Source organism: Ambystoma mexicanum, chromosome 8 (genome assembly GCF_040938575.1).
Source record: "Ambystoma mexicanum isolate Mex_15411 chromosome 8, UKY_AmexF1_1, whole genome shotgun sequence".
NCBI lineage: Eukaryota > Metazoa > Chordata > Amphibia > Caudata > Ambystomatidae > Ambystoma > Ambystoma mexicanum.
The window spans coordinates 310505249-310518504 of NC_090929.1; positions in this window are offsets into that span (position 1 = coordinate 310505249).

Genomic DNA, 13256 nt, shown 5'->3' on the forward strand with positions numbered 1-13256 from the left:
GCGGGCAAAGCTTCTCCTCCGTAGACCAGGCACAGCACCACTTTCCCTTTATAGAATTTTAGCACCGGTAGCAGTGAGAACCGACCATATTTCCTATCGATGATCTGAGCCTGAGTTGTTAGCTTCCGTGTTTTTTCCCACAGGTGCTTTTGCATTGATACTTCTGTTTTGGAACTGTCTATCATCACTCCCAGGTATTTAAAGTTTTTGATTACCTCCAGGGAAGCTTTTTCAATGTGCCAGCTTGATTTTTTTTACTTCTTTCTGGGTGGTTTTTCCATTATCAAGATTTTCGTTTTCTCCTTATTTATCTCCAGATTGTTTGCAGATATGTAAGAGGCCAGGTTATCCAGTTGTCTTTGGAGGCCGATTTCTGTCTGGTCGAGGAGGATAATGTCATCAGCATAAAGAAGTCGAGCCAAGGCTGTTTGGCCAATTTTTGGCAGAAAAGATCTTATTTGATTTGCACTCTCTTTGTAATCGCCTAGGAAGGAGATAAACAGGGCTGGTGCAAGGGGACATCCTTGCTTAACTCTTCGGAATGTTGGAATTTCTTCAGAGAGAAGGCCTTTCTGGGTCAGTTTAACTCTCATTGAGGTTCCGGTGTGAAGGGCTTTGACAGGGCCCAGTATTGTGTTCGGGCAGTTCCAGGAGGCCAATTTTGACTATAGCATCTCCCTGTCAATTTGGTCGAATGCCTGGGTGAGGTCGATAAAAGCGGGGAAAACCTTTCCTGATCCTTCCATGAGTTTGTTCTTTAAAATACTAAGGATCATGATATTTACTGTAGTTCCACAGTTCTTCATGAAGCCCGCTTGGAAAGGGTCGTTGCATTGAGCAGATTTTGCCCATGTTTGAAAGCTCCTTTGTAGGAACGAACCATAGATCTTTCCGATCGTGTCTAGCAGAGCAATTGGGTGGTAGTTTACAGGGACTGCCCTGTCTCCTTTCTTGTATATAGAGGCAACCACGGAGGTGGTCCAAGATCCGGGAATTGTTCTAGACAGGGTACCGTTTTTGAAAACTTGACTGATAAAGGAGGCCCATTCTATCGGATGGTTTTTCAAATCGATGTTGGTAATTCCATCGCGTCCGGGTGCTCTTTAGAGTTTTAGCCTTTTTATGGCTGTCACTATGTCAATATCAGACAAGTCTTCCCAGGTGGTAAGTTCGGAGGGTTCTTCCGTAATGACTGATTTCTGCTTGGGGAGCTTGAAAGTGGTAGAAAAGTGAGATTTCCAGACATCCTCCGCGACACAGTTAGTTGGTAGGAGGGTCGAAAGCTCCAGAGTTTTTGTCCACCAGTTTCCTTAACATTTCTTTGGCGTCTTGTTGATATAGAATAAATCTGTGGAATCTTAGCCATGACTTGTATCTTTTTTGTTCTTCCAAGAAGATTTTCTCAGCATCGTTTGTTTTTAAGTTAATCGCTTGCCTCTTCAGTTTCCTCAGTTTTCGCCTTTTAATGACCAACTCCCTGTTGTACTCGTGAATCGGGTGTGCAGTGACCCTTGCTATTTTCTGTATATTTTAATAGTAAGGGAGTAGGAGAAGCTGGTAGTCTGATGAAGGAGTTAAGACTCCTGACCCCCTGTACTGCTGCCTAGTGTAGTTTCTTGTAAGTTCTCTCATCCTTTCAGTCGTGAGTCTGAGATGATTTTCTTGGGCTGTGGGTTCCGTTGCCTCAGACGAGTACTCCCTTGGGCTAAACTCCGAGGGCCAACTGATTTTCAGGATATTATGGTCACTGGCGGTGGTCCGTAGGACTTCGAATGATGTGATCCGAGTAAGCAGATCCTCTGATGTAAAGATGTCGTCAATGTTCCCCTTTTGAGCGCCTCTTTCCCAGGTCGGAATGTAACATACTGGGGGCAGGGCCTCCTCGATGTTGTGAAGATTTCTGGTATTCATTAGAGATTGCCATTTCTGCCCTCGACACTCTACCTGGATTTTTGGTCGTGAGTGGCTGGTGTTCTGGCCATTTTTCGGGCACTTAGCATTTAAGTCCCCACTTATTATGATTAGTGGCTCTTCCTGAGCTGCCAAAATTCCATCAATCTCTGTTTCGATGATTTTAAGGAATTTCTCATCTGTGATAGACTGCGGATTCCAGTACTTTGTAATTATGGCCAGCCAATTGATCTCCTTTTTTTTGGTCGTTGGTACAGAGGGTCTCGCCCATTCCACCAACACCGCGAGATGGTTTTGGGTTGCAGCTAGGCGTTTCTTAATTGTCAGACCAGCTCCGAGCCGGACTGCTACTAAGAGACCGGAGGACGGGCGACCCAGTCGATCTTTGCTGGCTGATGAGACCATTACTGAGAAACCATCCATTCCTGGTTTGTCGATGAGCCATGTTTCTTGTAGCGTTATGATGTCGTATTCCGCAAGGTTGACTTCACATGGACTTGTTAGGTGACTAAATCCTCTTGTGTTCCAAGACATCATTTTAAGGACGGAGCTATCTTGCGTCTTCATGCTTTGAGAGGCTGCTGAAGGTGGTGATTGAGTCTTTTCTCTCTTTAGCAGACTCATTGGTGTTAATTGCTATTTCTTCATTGAGGGCGTTAGAGCTTTAGGCAACCACGCTATCAGTTGTTTGATAGGAGCGAATGTTGACGAGATCTTCGGGGGTGGAAGAGGAGACCTCTCACTCAGCGCTTCATTTGACTTGCCGTTCGAGTTTTTAATTGTTGTTTTAGGTGTCCCGTGTGGTACTGGGCTTGGGTTTCTCCTTTCTCTTACAGCGCTCGGGGGATTTTGGTTGCCTTTCCTGTTTGAACGTTTGGCCTCTGCACCAAGGTCATGGAAAGTGGCCATCCGATGGCTCGCTGGTTTAGGGTGTTTATGCGGGCTCCTCTGGGTTTCCGCTATGGATGGTTTTGGCTTGGGGTACATACTCGTCGAGTGTTCGATTTCTTCATCTGTTGAACCTGTCCACTATGTAATGGTGTATCCACATTTGAGTAGGTCGGATTCGCCTTCTCTAGAACCCCGCCTCACTGCGTGTACTTTAACATGAAAAAAGGCCTTTGCCTTATGTCCTTTGTGGTATGGCTCGACTAGCATTAAGTCAGCCATCGTCAGGTGCTTAAAGTCTTTGGTGTGCTTCAGGATTTTCAGGACTGTGCTCCTGTTCAGGGTTATCGCTTCAGAGTTTTGCAGGATCTGTTCTAGCTTAAAGATGATAGAAGGAGACAGGTTGTGCTGAGGACTGTGGAGTCGTGAGATGTATTTTTGTCTGTATGGACTGCTTTGCTTTTTCGGACTGGATCCTCTCCGGGGACTGTCCGGGCTTCTTCTGGTTCTTGGCTTTGGGTTCTCACAGGACCTTAAATCCGTTTCTTTTTGACGGTTTTTTGGAGGTGATGAAAGGTTTCTTAGCTTTAGCGACCTCTTGGATATCTGGAGTTGTTTGCTTGGGTCTCTTCTGTGCGAGGACCACTCATTCTATGTTTTTTAGAGACTGGAGAGACAATCTTGTTACGTTTTGTAAACGTGGTTTGCTTGCCAAAGTGCCAATTTTGGGGGTCGACGGCACTCGTAGGTGATGTATGGAGGGTTAAGTTCATGAGATTTTCGTCTCTCATGAAGTCCTCTGCTGTGATCAGTGACTTTCTTGAAGGGGCCAGAATGAAACTTTTCTCTGGTGGAGACCTCTTCGACGTAGGCCTCGAGGATTCACACTCCTTATGATCTTTCACTTTTGGCCTGACCGAGGGGCCTGCTTGTTGAGTCTGTCCTTTAATTTCCTTTGGGTCGGGTTGATCTGAGGCTTTGTCGGCCTGTAGAAAGGATTTTGCATTCTCTACCCGCTTTGCAGGCATCTGTGCACCAGACTGGGTCTCCACAGGTTTCGAGTTTTCTGCCAACTTCGTTGATGGCCCTTTTGATTGTAGGAAGGGCTTGGAGGACCCCTGTATACTAGTTCCAATTGAGAATAAATTGGATAGGTCAGGGTGACCAGGGTGAGACTGGTTCTTTTTTTGTTTGCTTTGATGGTCAGGACAATTACCAGGAAGGGACTTTATGTCTGCCGCTAGTAGTTTAGGTACCGACTGTTGCTCAGTTGTATTGGTGATTTCCCTTGGTCTGTTGAGTCCTTGATAACAATGGTTCTCTGGAGTGGCAGCTCCGGTGTTGGCCCAGATCTCGTGGGGGCCAGCAGAATTTTATTAAACAGTTCAGTGTCCCGTTTTTCTTTAGCAGTGATATATCCTTCCAGGAAAATCAGTTTAGTGTGAGTCATTGCCAGTAAAGTTGTTTGGTCCTTAAGTGAGTCGCTTATTGCCTCGTACAGTAGTAGTCGTTTTGGAGGCAAATCTTTCTGTGTTTCATCATGTTGCAGCTCACCAGATTTGCTTTTTCTTCTTGGTGTGATTGGAGGCAGAGTCGGAAGTGGAGGGATCTGTGGAGCACCTTTTTTGGACTTGAGTCCTTAGAAATTGGTGATAAGACTGGTCGATGTACAGGGTGCCCTGGTGGCGAGCGTGTGTGGTTGACCACTGGGTCTGCCTGAATTGGGAGGCAAGGAAGTCCTCGGGCGAAGGTTGAGGTTGCCACACTCTCTCCGATGGTGTTGTGTTGGGCGAGAGAAGGCGCGGCAACACCAGTTCTGTAGGGGTTGGTGTTGGTGAAGAGTTGAGTGTTGGGCGAGTGCAATTGACTTGCGCCAGGTCTTGACTCTGAGCGACACCACTGGAATTTGTTGGGGTGGTAAGTTTGGGGCTGTTGGAGGAAGAATAGGACGAAGAGGCCTCTGGTTTTCGATACTTGCACAGGGGTCGTTGAAAGTGCCGTTTACTTTGTTTTGGTCCTTTGTTGCTACTAAGGCGGGTAGACTTTGCATTGGACCTATTGGGTGTTCTATGGTAACTTTTAATATCTCTGCGTCCGTGAGTTCTTTTAGAAACTTGTATTTTCTTTTTCCTTGGCTCATGAAGTATTCCTTCAAGGAATTACATATACTTGTTTTGGACAGTACCTTCAAAGCAGATGTTTTTTTTTTTTTTGTAAAGTTTGCCGAGTGTTTTTTTTTTTGTTATTTTTTTACGTTGGTAGGTGGGACACTTTTGGTCCAATTCTTAATTTGTTTTTCTTTTTTGGGGGAGGGGTCGCTGACAGCGAGGTAGAAGATTCTATTACTTCTCCCAGTTCTTCTATGGAGTCGTCTGCTTGATCACTGGTTCCCGAGGGGGTGGGGGCGCACATCGCTCTTCCCTCTGATGTTATCAGCCTGACTCCTTCCGGGAGCCACTTAGCCGCGCCTCCACTCAGAGGCGGGACCGCGCCTTCTGGGGCATGGAATAAAGCCTCCACCAGCCTTTTCTCGGATGACGTGCCGAGGGGGGGGAGACCCCCGTCCCCTCTCTGCGCCGCCCAGCACCGCCCTGGACTCCGAGCGGGACTTCGGAGGCCTTGAACAGCGTGCCGCGAACACCCGCCATCGGTGCCGTAGCAACGGTGAGATTGAATGAAGGTGGTTGGGAGGGCTGCAACTCAAGTCTTGGAGCAAGCCCGGCGGCACAACTCGGACTGGCTGGCGAATCCCTCGCAGACCGCCCTTCGGCAGGCTGCACTGGGGGTGAGCCGGGAGTTTGTACCGCCTGAACGTGCTCAGGCTGTATAAGAACGTCCAGTGCTGTGTCCATTGCTACTCCCGATGCTCCTCCCTGTACAGCTTCCAGTACAGCTGGAGTATGTAGTTTGCTGGAGTCTGCCAAGTCATCCAAGGCAGATGAAATCTGGAGAAGGGGGGTAAGCGACCCGCACGAGCGGCTGATGCGGCTGATGTTGGCGCAATTACGTTTCTTTCTCCGTTTAATTCTTTGGACAGTGATTCTTTGGACAATGTCAATGGAGGGCCGCCACGAGATCCTGGGGTCGACTGGGCCGAGGGACCCCGGTTTGACTCTGGTCTGTTGTAGGATAAGCTGGCACTTCGCATCCAGCGCCCATCTTCGTCCGTACCACCCAAAGGGTTTTCAGAGTCCATATAGTGGTGGTCTGCCAGTCCTGTTCACGGACTGCCACAGACTGCAGCAACTCAAACTCAGCTGCCAACTCCGCGGCCACTCCGCGGATAGTATGGGGTTTTATGGGTCCTCCTACAAACAGGAACACACAGCAACTGAAGAGAAACTCAAGTCTCTGTAGAGAAGGAGAGAGTAGACTGCCTCAGACTGCAGCAACTCAACTCAGCTGCCTAAGGAAGGATTTAAAAGTGGATTTTCTGTGCATTTCAAAAAGCATCCAAATGTCACAAATGAGATGGACCTAAAATGCACAGATCCCAAAAACATTCCCCAGCACCTTTTTGGAATAGATGCAGGAGAATGCACAATTCATCAGAGTATCCTTTCATGCTGTTTGTTTAAGTAGGCACCAGCATTACGAACCACTACTGTCCCACTGGCATTTCTATCCCTTTACTAGGCATAGAAAGGCTTGTGTTCTTTTTTGAGCATTTCACAATGGGAGGTCATTTAAGTGTCCATCACTGTAGAATCCACTCCAGCACCAACACTGGCAGCAGGAACCAATCACACATCAGGACCAGTGTCCTATGCTCTTCTTAAAATCATGCAGGTAAAAAAGCACATTTTTTTACCTTTTGTTTACTTGAAGATTTTGGGAAATTAGGGTGCTTGATGTACAACTTACAGGCGTAGGCAGGTCTGTTTTAGTTTGCATACATATCTATGTTTATAGGTTTGTCAACGATTATCTATATGCACAGAAGTGTTTTTTTCTAAATCATTGTTCAGTTTACATGATTGTTCTGTAACGTTTGAAAGTATTCACAAAACCACAAAAAAATGCTAAATGAAGGTTCAAAATGACGGTTATTTAAAAAACTGTTTTTTTAAATGGTGTGCTTTACAAATTGCATCCCCCCCACCCTGCCCCCCTCATAAAAGAACATACTGTCAGGGTGAATATCTTAACATTGTACTCTTAAGGTTAGGAGATGTTTGCCATACATCTATAATTTAGATTATAGTGCACACCACAAAATATTTGAAAATTGGGCTGAGCAATTTTTCATTATTCACTTTTCTTTGACTATATATGTATTGCGAGCATGTCAAGGAAAACCAAAAAAACACAGAAAACCAAACAGAAATAGGAAATGCTTGAACAAACACACATAGATATACAGCCACCAAACTGTTTTCTTTGGGGGAACTCATCAAAACACACACACAAACAAGCATGTAAAAGATGCAGAACGCACACAAACCTCGCATATCCGCCCAGTCCAAGTGAACAAATACAATAATACAAAGTCCTCAGACTACAACCCCATTACCACCACATTACCCACCGTTTTGCAATAATCACTTTCAGCAAAGAATCGAGGAAACCTGCCTAATATGTATAGGCTGCATTGTGAAGTAGTAGTGTGGTGCGAGGGAATGTTTAATTAGCAGTGTGATGGACGTTGTTTAGGAAATTTGCACATTTGAATTGTGTTTTGGAATGTTAAAAAATGGCATTCCCAACTTTTGAAGCCTACATTTTATTACCTTTGGACTTAGTGTTTTTAGCTTAATGTTGGCATTCCCAACGTTAGTGGGCTTCACATTTTTATAGATAGTGACCATAACTCTTTTTTCCTCATTTTGGTGTGTTTTACTTTGCATACTGCACGTTTGTCATTCGTACTTACATTATTAATAAAGGTAGTGTTACTACATATTACTATTGTCTCTGGGTACTAAAGTACGTCCGTATCACAGATACCAAGCATGACTTCTGTGTTTATGTTACTTCCACCAGTTATGTACTCCTGTAAGGGACTCCTGTTACTCACGTTCATCTGTCAAGCACAGGATATTGTTTGTGATGGGTGTGCATCTCTGTGTATGATCCTGCACCATCCACAAAGGCGCGTGTTAGTTGTGTTTGTCTGCACTGGTGTAGCAGGGGTGCCTGCAGCCCCTGTGATGGGGTGGCTTGCCTCAGCCCTCAACCTGACTAAAACCAGGGGGGCGGCTTGGACGGAACGACTGTGGTGGCTGACGGCATGAGGAGTAGGGGGCTCTGCCTCCAGCTGTCCTTTGTACCACATCATACAGGAACCAGGAATCTCTCCCTGCTTCTTGATTCCTGTCTCTGTGGAGCACGGGAGCCGGGTACCTGGAGCAGTCGGCAGACAGAAGGTGATGTGTGAAACAGGCAAGAAAGCTTTTTGTGTGTGTGTGTGTGTGTGTGTGTTATGTGTGCATGTTGGATGTGTATGTATGTATATATTGGCATGTGAATGATGTGTGTGTGTATGTATGGGTGTCAGTGCATGTATTGTCACGTGTGAATGAGAATGCAGCATATGTGAATGCTCTGGGTGGATGTACACGTGGAGAACGCAGTATGAGTGAATGTGAGAAAAGGTGTATTGGTGAGTGACTGATGGGTGAATGAGTATGAGTGTGATTGTGTGTGTGTCAGAATGTTCGGGGAGGGTGTCCGAGTTAATGGATTTACATGAAAGTGTCATCCGTCAAAAAGCTTCACTTCCATAAATCATTCTGTGCCTTAAAACATGTTTTTTGTGGTCTGTAACTAAGTGGGCCAGTCAGCACATAGGGTGTGTCACTGGATCATTTGACATCCGTTTATAGACATGTGTAAACATTTTGCTATACAAAGTCTACTGACACACCAGTAGCTGATATGCAACAATGCCTTCTTATAGGGCAAATTACATACAGCAGGGAAATGTGCACACTGCACTGTAAATAAGCATTGTTGATATGTTTCCTTTAAATGCTCTGTTATGTAATTATGTCATGCTTAGCGTTGAACAATATCTCATGCCATGTAGTCAGTAGGCATGTTGGCATGTAAATAGTAAAATTCATTGAAATGTATTCATGCAGTGAGCATATATCAGCGGATATCAACATATTTTCCATTCAGTTTCAATTTCTGGGCTGTGTGCAAGACTAATCAGTTGTTTTGGAACAAACAGGTGCACCACAATAACATTACTTCTGGGCTACACTTCAATGGTCTGGTATGTGTTCCAATTGTTATGTTTGTTTTAGTAAATTGTTATTTTAAAGGGTACATTCAGAACGAAGTCCTTAAATACTACAATGGACTACAGGGCTTCCAGCTTCGCCCCAGACATGATGGAGATTGTTGACAGATGGGGCATGCAGATAATTCAGCTTGAAGTCTTAGAGATGATGTGGCTTCAAGTCTTACAGATAATTGCCTTCTTGGGTTTGCCTTATGTAAACAACATTTTGATGCTATAAAAGGCTGACTTCTAGTGGGGGCAGTCAGGGCTGTTCATGATTCTGGACGAGGCAAGGCTGGAGGCAGGCAGAGCTGAAGGACCCATGCCTTTGGAGAGAGGAGGGGGATCATCTGTGTTTGGGCTCCAGAGTCTCAAAAAGGCTCTCCTTTTTACTTCTTGAGAAGAACTGCTATTTCTGACTGAGCTGCATAGAGAAGCATTCCTACTCATGGCAATCAGCTCACCACCAACAGACATATTTTATTTATAATTGGCTGTTGTTTGCATCATGGTCAATTCCAATTGACACTTAAAAATGTAAAGCCATTTTTTACCTTTTTTTTGCTTTTTGCTAAGAGACCTTGGTCAATTTGATAGGTGATTTTTTCAATTGGATTTGATATTTTTGGGGATTATTCTTAGAGTGTGCAGACCGCAAGTTATCATCCAAGCTCCAGGCATCCACCCTTCAGCTCTCTTCTCCCTCAGGGACGTCATTTGGGGGTCGCCAGAGGTCGCAACTGCGACCTCTGAGGTCTCCCTTGCGACCTCTGTGGTCTCCCTTGCGACCTCTGTTAAAAAAAAGAAATTAAAAAAAAAATTTCGTTTTTTTTTTTTTTTTTTTTTTTTCGTTTTTTCGTTTTTTGTAATGCAAGGTCCTGGAGTGGCTGGCTCTCATGTTCAGGCCCTTTAAAAAAAAAATAATAAGACAAATAAGAACAGGAGTGCCACAAGTCTAACACTTTCAGCACTGACCCTGAATAAGAAAGAATAGGAAACCAAATAATGTGTCTTTCTGGAATTCTGTACAATAATTGCTAAACTCATTAAAGGTTTATTTCAGGCACACTTCAGGGGGTGAGTCACTGATTTAGTCTGTTCTTAAACGCCTCAACTCACCCTTTAATCCTTCTGAGGTCGATAAATGAGTACCAAGACAGGTTGGGTGATATTGGGTGTATATTTTTTCTACATAAAGCGCTTAAGTGTAAGTGCTATATAGTAAAACATCATTATCATTTGGTCATGGACGTCTGCTTGCATTCACAGTAATTTGGTAATATGGGCCTATACACACTGACCTTAACGCTACATATGGCAATCCATTCTTGCATGAAATGTACATCACATTATAGTGATATCGTAACCATACTTTTCGTACTGTACAATGCTGTGATGTCACTTCCTGTTTTGGCAACGGGTGAAAGGTTTGTGTTCCATCGCTTCCCGCGATATCACTTCGGGGTGGGGTCAAATGATATCAGTTCCTGTGATGTCATCAGGGGTCAAGTGGTGAAATGACGTCCCTGTTCTCCCTACCCTCTAAGCACAGTAGTGAGTATGAGGGACTGTTTTGACCATTTTAAAAATCGCATTGGGGACGAGGAGAGGTATTGAGAAGGCAGTTCATTTCATGAGATTGTGTACAGAGAATCAATAAGGTATTCAGTTTCTTTTAAAGTAGCTATTATGCTTCTGAGATGGTTGACTGGTCTTCAATGGACACAGGGGTAATAACAATGATAGATGCATATTACTGCATAACGTTTTGCATATTGAGTGTGCTATGTATAGTTACAATAATATTTACAAGGTTTATTATCATTAAGTCAGAAGTAGATGTATTAAGTGGGGGGCATCTATTTGAAGTACTGTATATTGCCATACTGTATATGGTCCATGTTTTGATAGGAAAGGGGCTAGTAGAAGGTTTGAGCAGTGAATCATCAATAAAATACATGGCATTAGTAAATCAATCCTGTGTAGAGGAGTGAGAATGGCTACCTATTGCAGAGGTATTGTTGCCCACTCTCTGTTCTGATGCACAGTGACATGCATATGCTTTCCTCTACCTCTATTCCTATGACAGCTCTTACTGGGGGGAGGGGGGTTTAGGACATTCCCCTTGAGTTGGAGGAAATGCTCTGTGAGGTAAAGGTGATAATATTCACATCAGCTTATTGGATTTAGAAAAGTGGGCTAATGTTTTACAGTTTTCAATTGTCACACCTTGCCGTTGGTGCACCAAAACTACTAATTAGAAAAAAGTAGATGATTAATGCAAGTGTCTGCTAGCCCAAAATTGTGCTTAAGTAAAATGGAGTTTATTTTAAGCATGTGTAAAAATATATTGGCATTTTTATTTTTCTGTGATAGAAGGCTGTAGTGGCTTACCAGCCTCAAAACTGTATGCAGGCCAGATAGACATATAAAGCAACTTATCTCTATATGATTCTGCTGTCGGATCTACGGAACTTACGTTTTGTTAAATCCCGTATTTATAATTTGAAAGGTTTAACAATGGTCTGCCTGTGATTGGACCTGAGATTTTGCGAACATGAATCAATCTGCAGCTCACTCTCACATATGTTTCCCCCAGCTGGCAGGGACCCAGCCCAGGATTGCCTTTGTTTTCTGAGAGAGTAATTATCTTGCTTCATCCACATTTCATTAAGTGACTTCTGAGGGCTCAGCAGAACTAACAAGATCATTGGGGCATGTCAGCAGGGGGTGATTAGTAAAGCATTTAGAAATAACAGTCAGAGCGCATTGTTATGGATAGACCTGGGTGAGCCTGGTGGGATTCAGGATGGGCCAAGCCCCACCTAGGGCTATGGCCTGACCCCCTCTCAAGCCAGTACCTACCCAAAGCAGGGGCCAGCCATGAGCCCCACCCGGTGCTCACCCACGTCTAAGGAGGAAAAAAAAAGACCCACAAAAAACACACACTCCTGTAAGTGTTGTCAGAACACTTAAAGGAGTGCGTCTGCTGGTCTTCTGGTTCCCGGCTGCCTGACTGCCAGTCACTCATTGATTGGCTAGGCCAGGACAGGAAGTGAGGCGGCAGGACAGGAAGTCAGGCAATGCTGCCGGCCCGGCACACCAGGAACAGGGGGACAGGTGGAAGGAAGAAGGCTCTACATTTCACCTGAAGCGCGGTTTGTAGGGCATGCTGTGGATTGCATGGACAGTGTGCTCCTAGGTGCAGCATTTCGATGTGGAGGTAAGGGTGAAGTTCGTGCTTTCTATTGAGATTTTTATTTCACCAATCCGTTTCCTTCCCCACAGACCCTTTTTTTACCCTGGCACTGTCCACTGCCCCTCTTCCCCTGAACCCTGTTCTCAATTTGCACCACCATTTCTCGGGCTGTGTCCACATTGCGCCCCTAAAGCCAGGCCAGACCCCCAGGATCAGAGCTACCCTAGAGTTCCCTGGCTCCCCAGCTCTAGTTATCGAGGGGATCAGAGCATGGGCAGCATGAGGCAGCATTGGGGTTTTGACACGGGAAAGACCCTTTCCACCATTTTAGATTCTCCCTACATGGTTAGCTTCTGCCCCGCAGCTACTCCTCTATGAAAAAGTTACTTCAGTAGCTGCTGTGAAAGATGAATGACTCTCCACTTGTAGATTAATCTATTGCATACTAGCAGGAGGATTGGAGGCCACAAATCGACGGCTAGTATTTCCCTTCAAATGGAGTGTGAGCCCCCAGTGTTGTTGTTGTCTTTCTTAGGAGTGAAGATGACTTATCAGAAGAGGGAAAGAGACCCTTTCCCTAACTTCACTGTGACATAAGGGGCATCTGCATGGAATAACTTTGAAGCATGCCTGGAACTGAGGGCCAAGTGATCAGGACTCCAATGAACCTGAAGAGAAGTTCGCTCAATATTCTTCAGCCTACAGGAGACCTCTTAGGGGTTCTTTTTGTGAATCCAGCACCCTATTAATGACCTGTACCACTTGCAGTCTCTCAAGAAACTAAATGTATTTCAGGGCTGATTAATTCCATTGAGGCATGCTGAACCGTTATCAAGCTGTGTGATTGCCTCTTGCATCTGACTGCCTTCTTTGCCTGAGCTACTGTTACACCAGTCAAATCAGCCCAAGAAAGCCAGTCGAGTTACCTGGTTCAAAGCCATTCATACTTTCATCAACCATCTTCCAGCTCCTCGCTTCAAATCATCTGGGCAGAACCTTCTGTTTCAGATCCAACCCAATGGAAACACC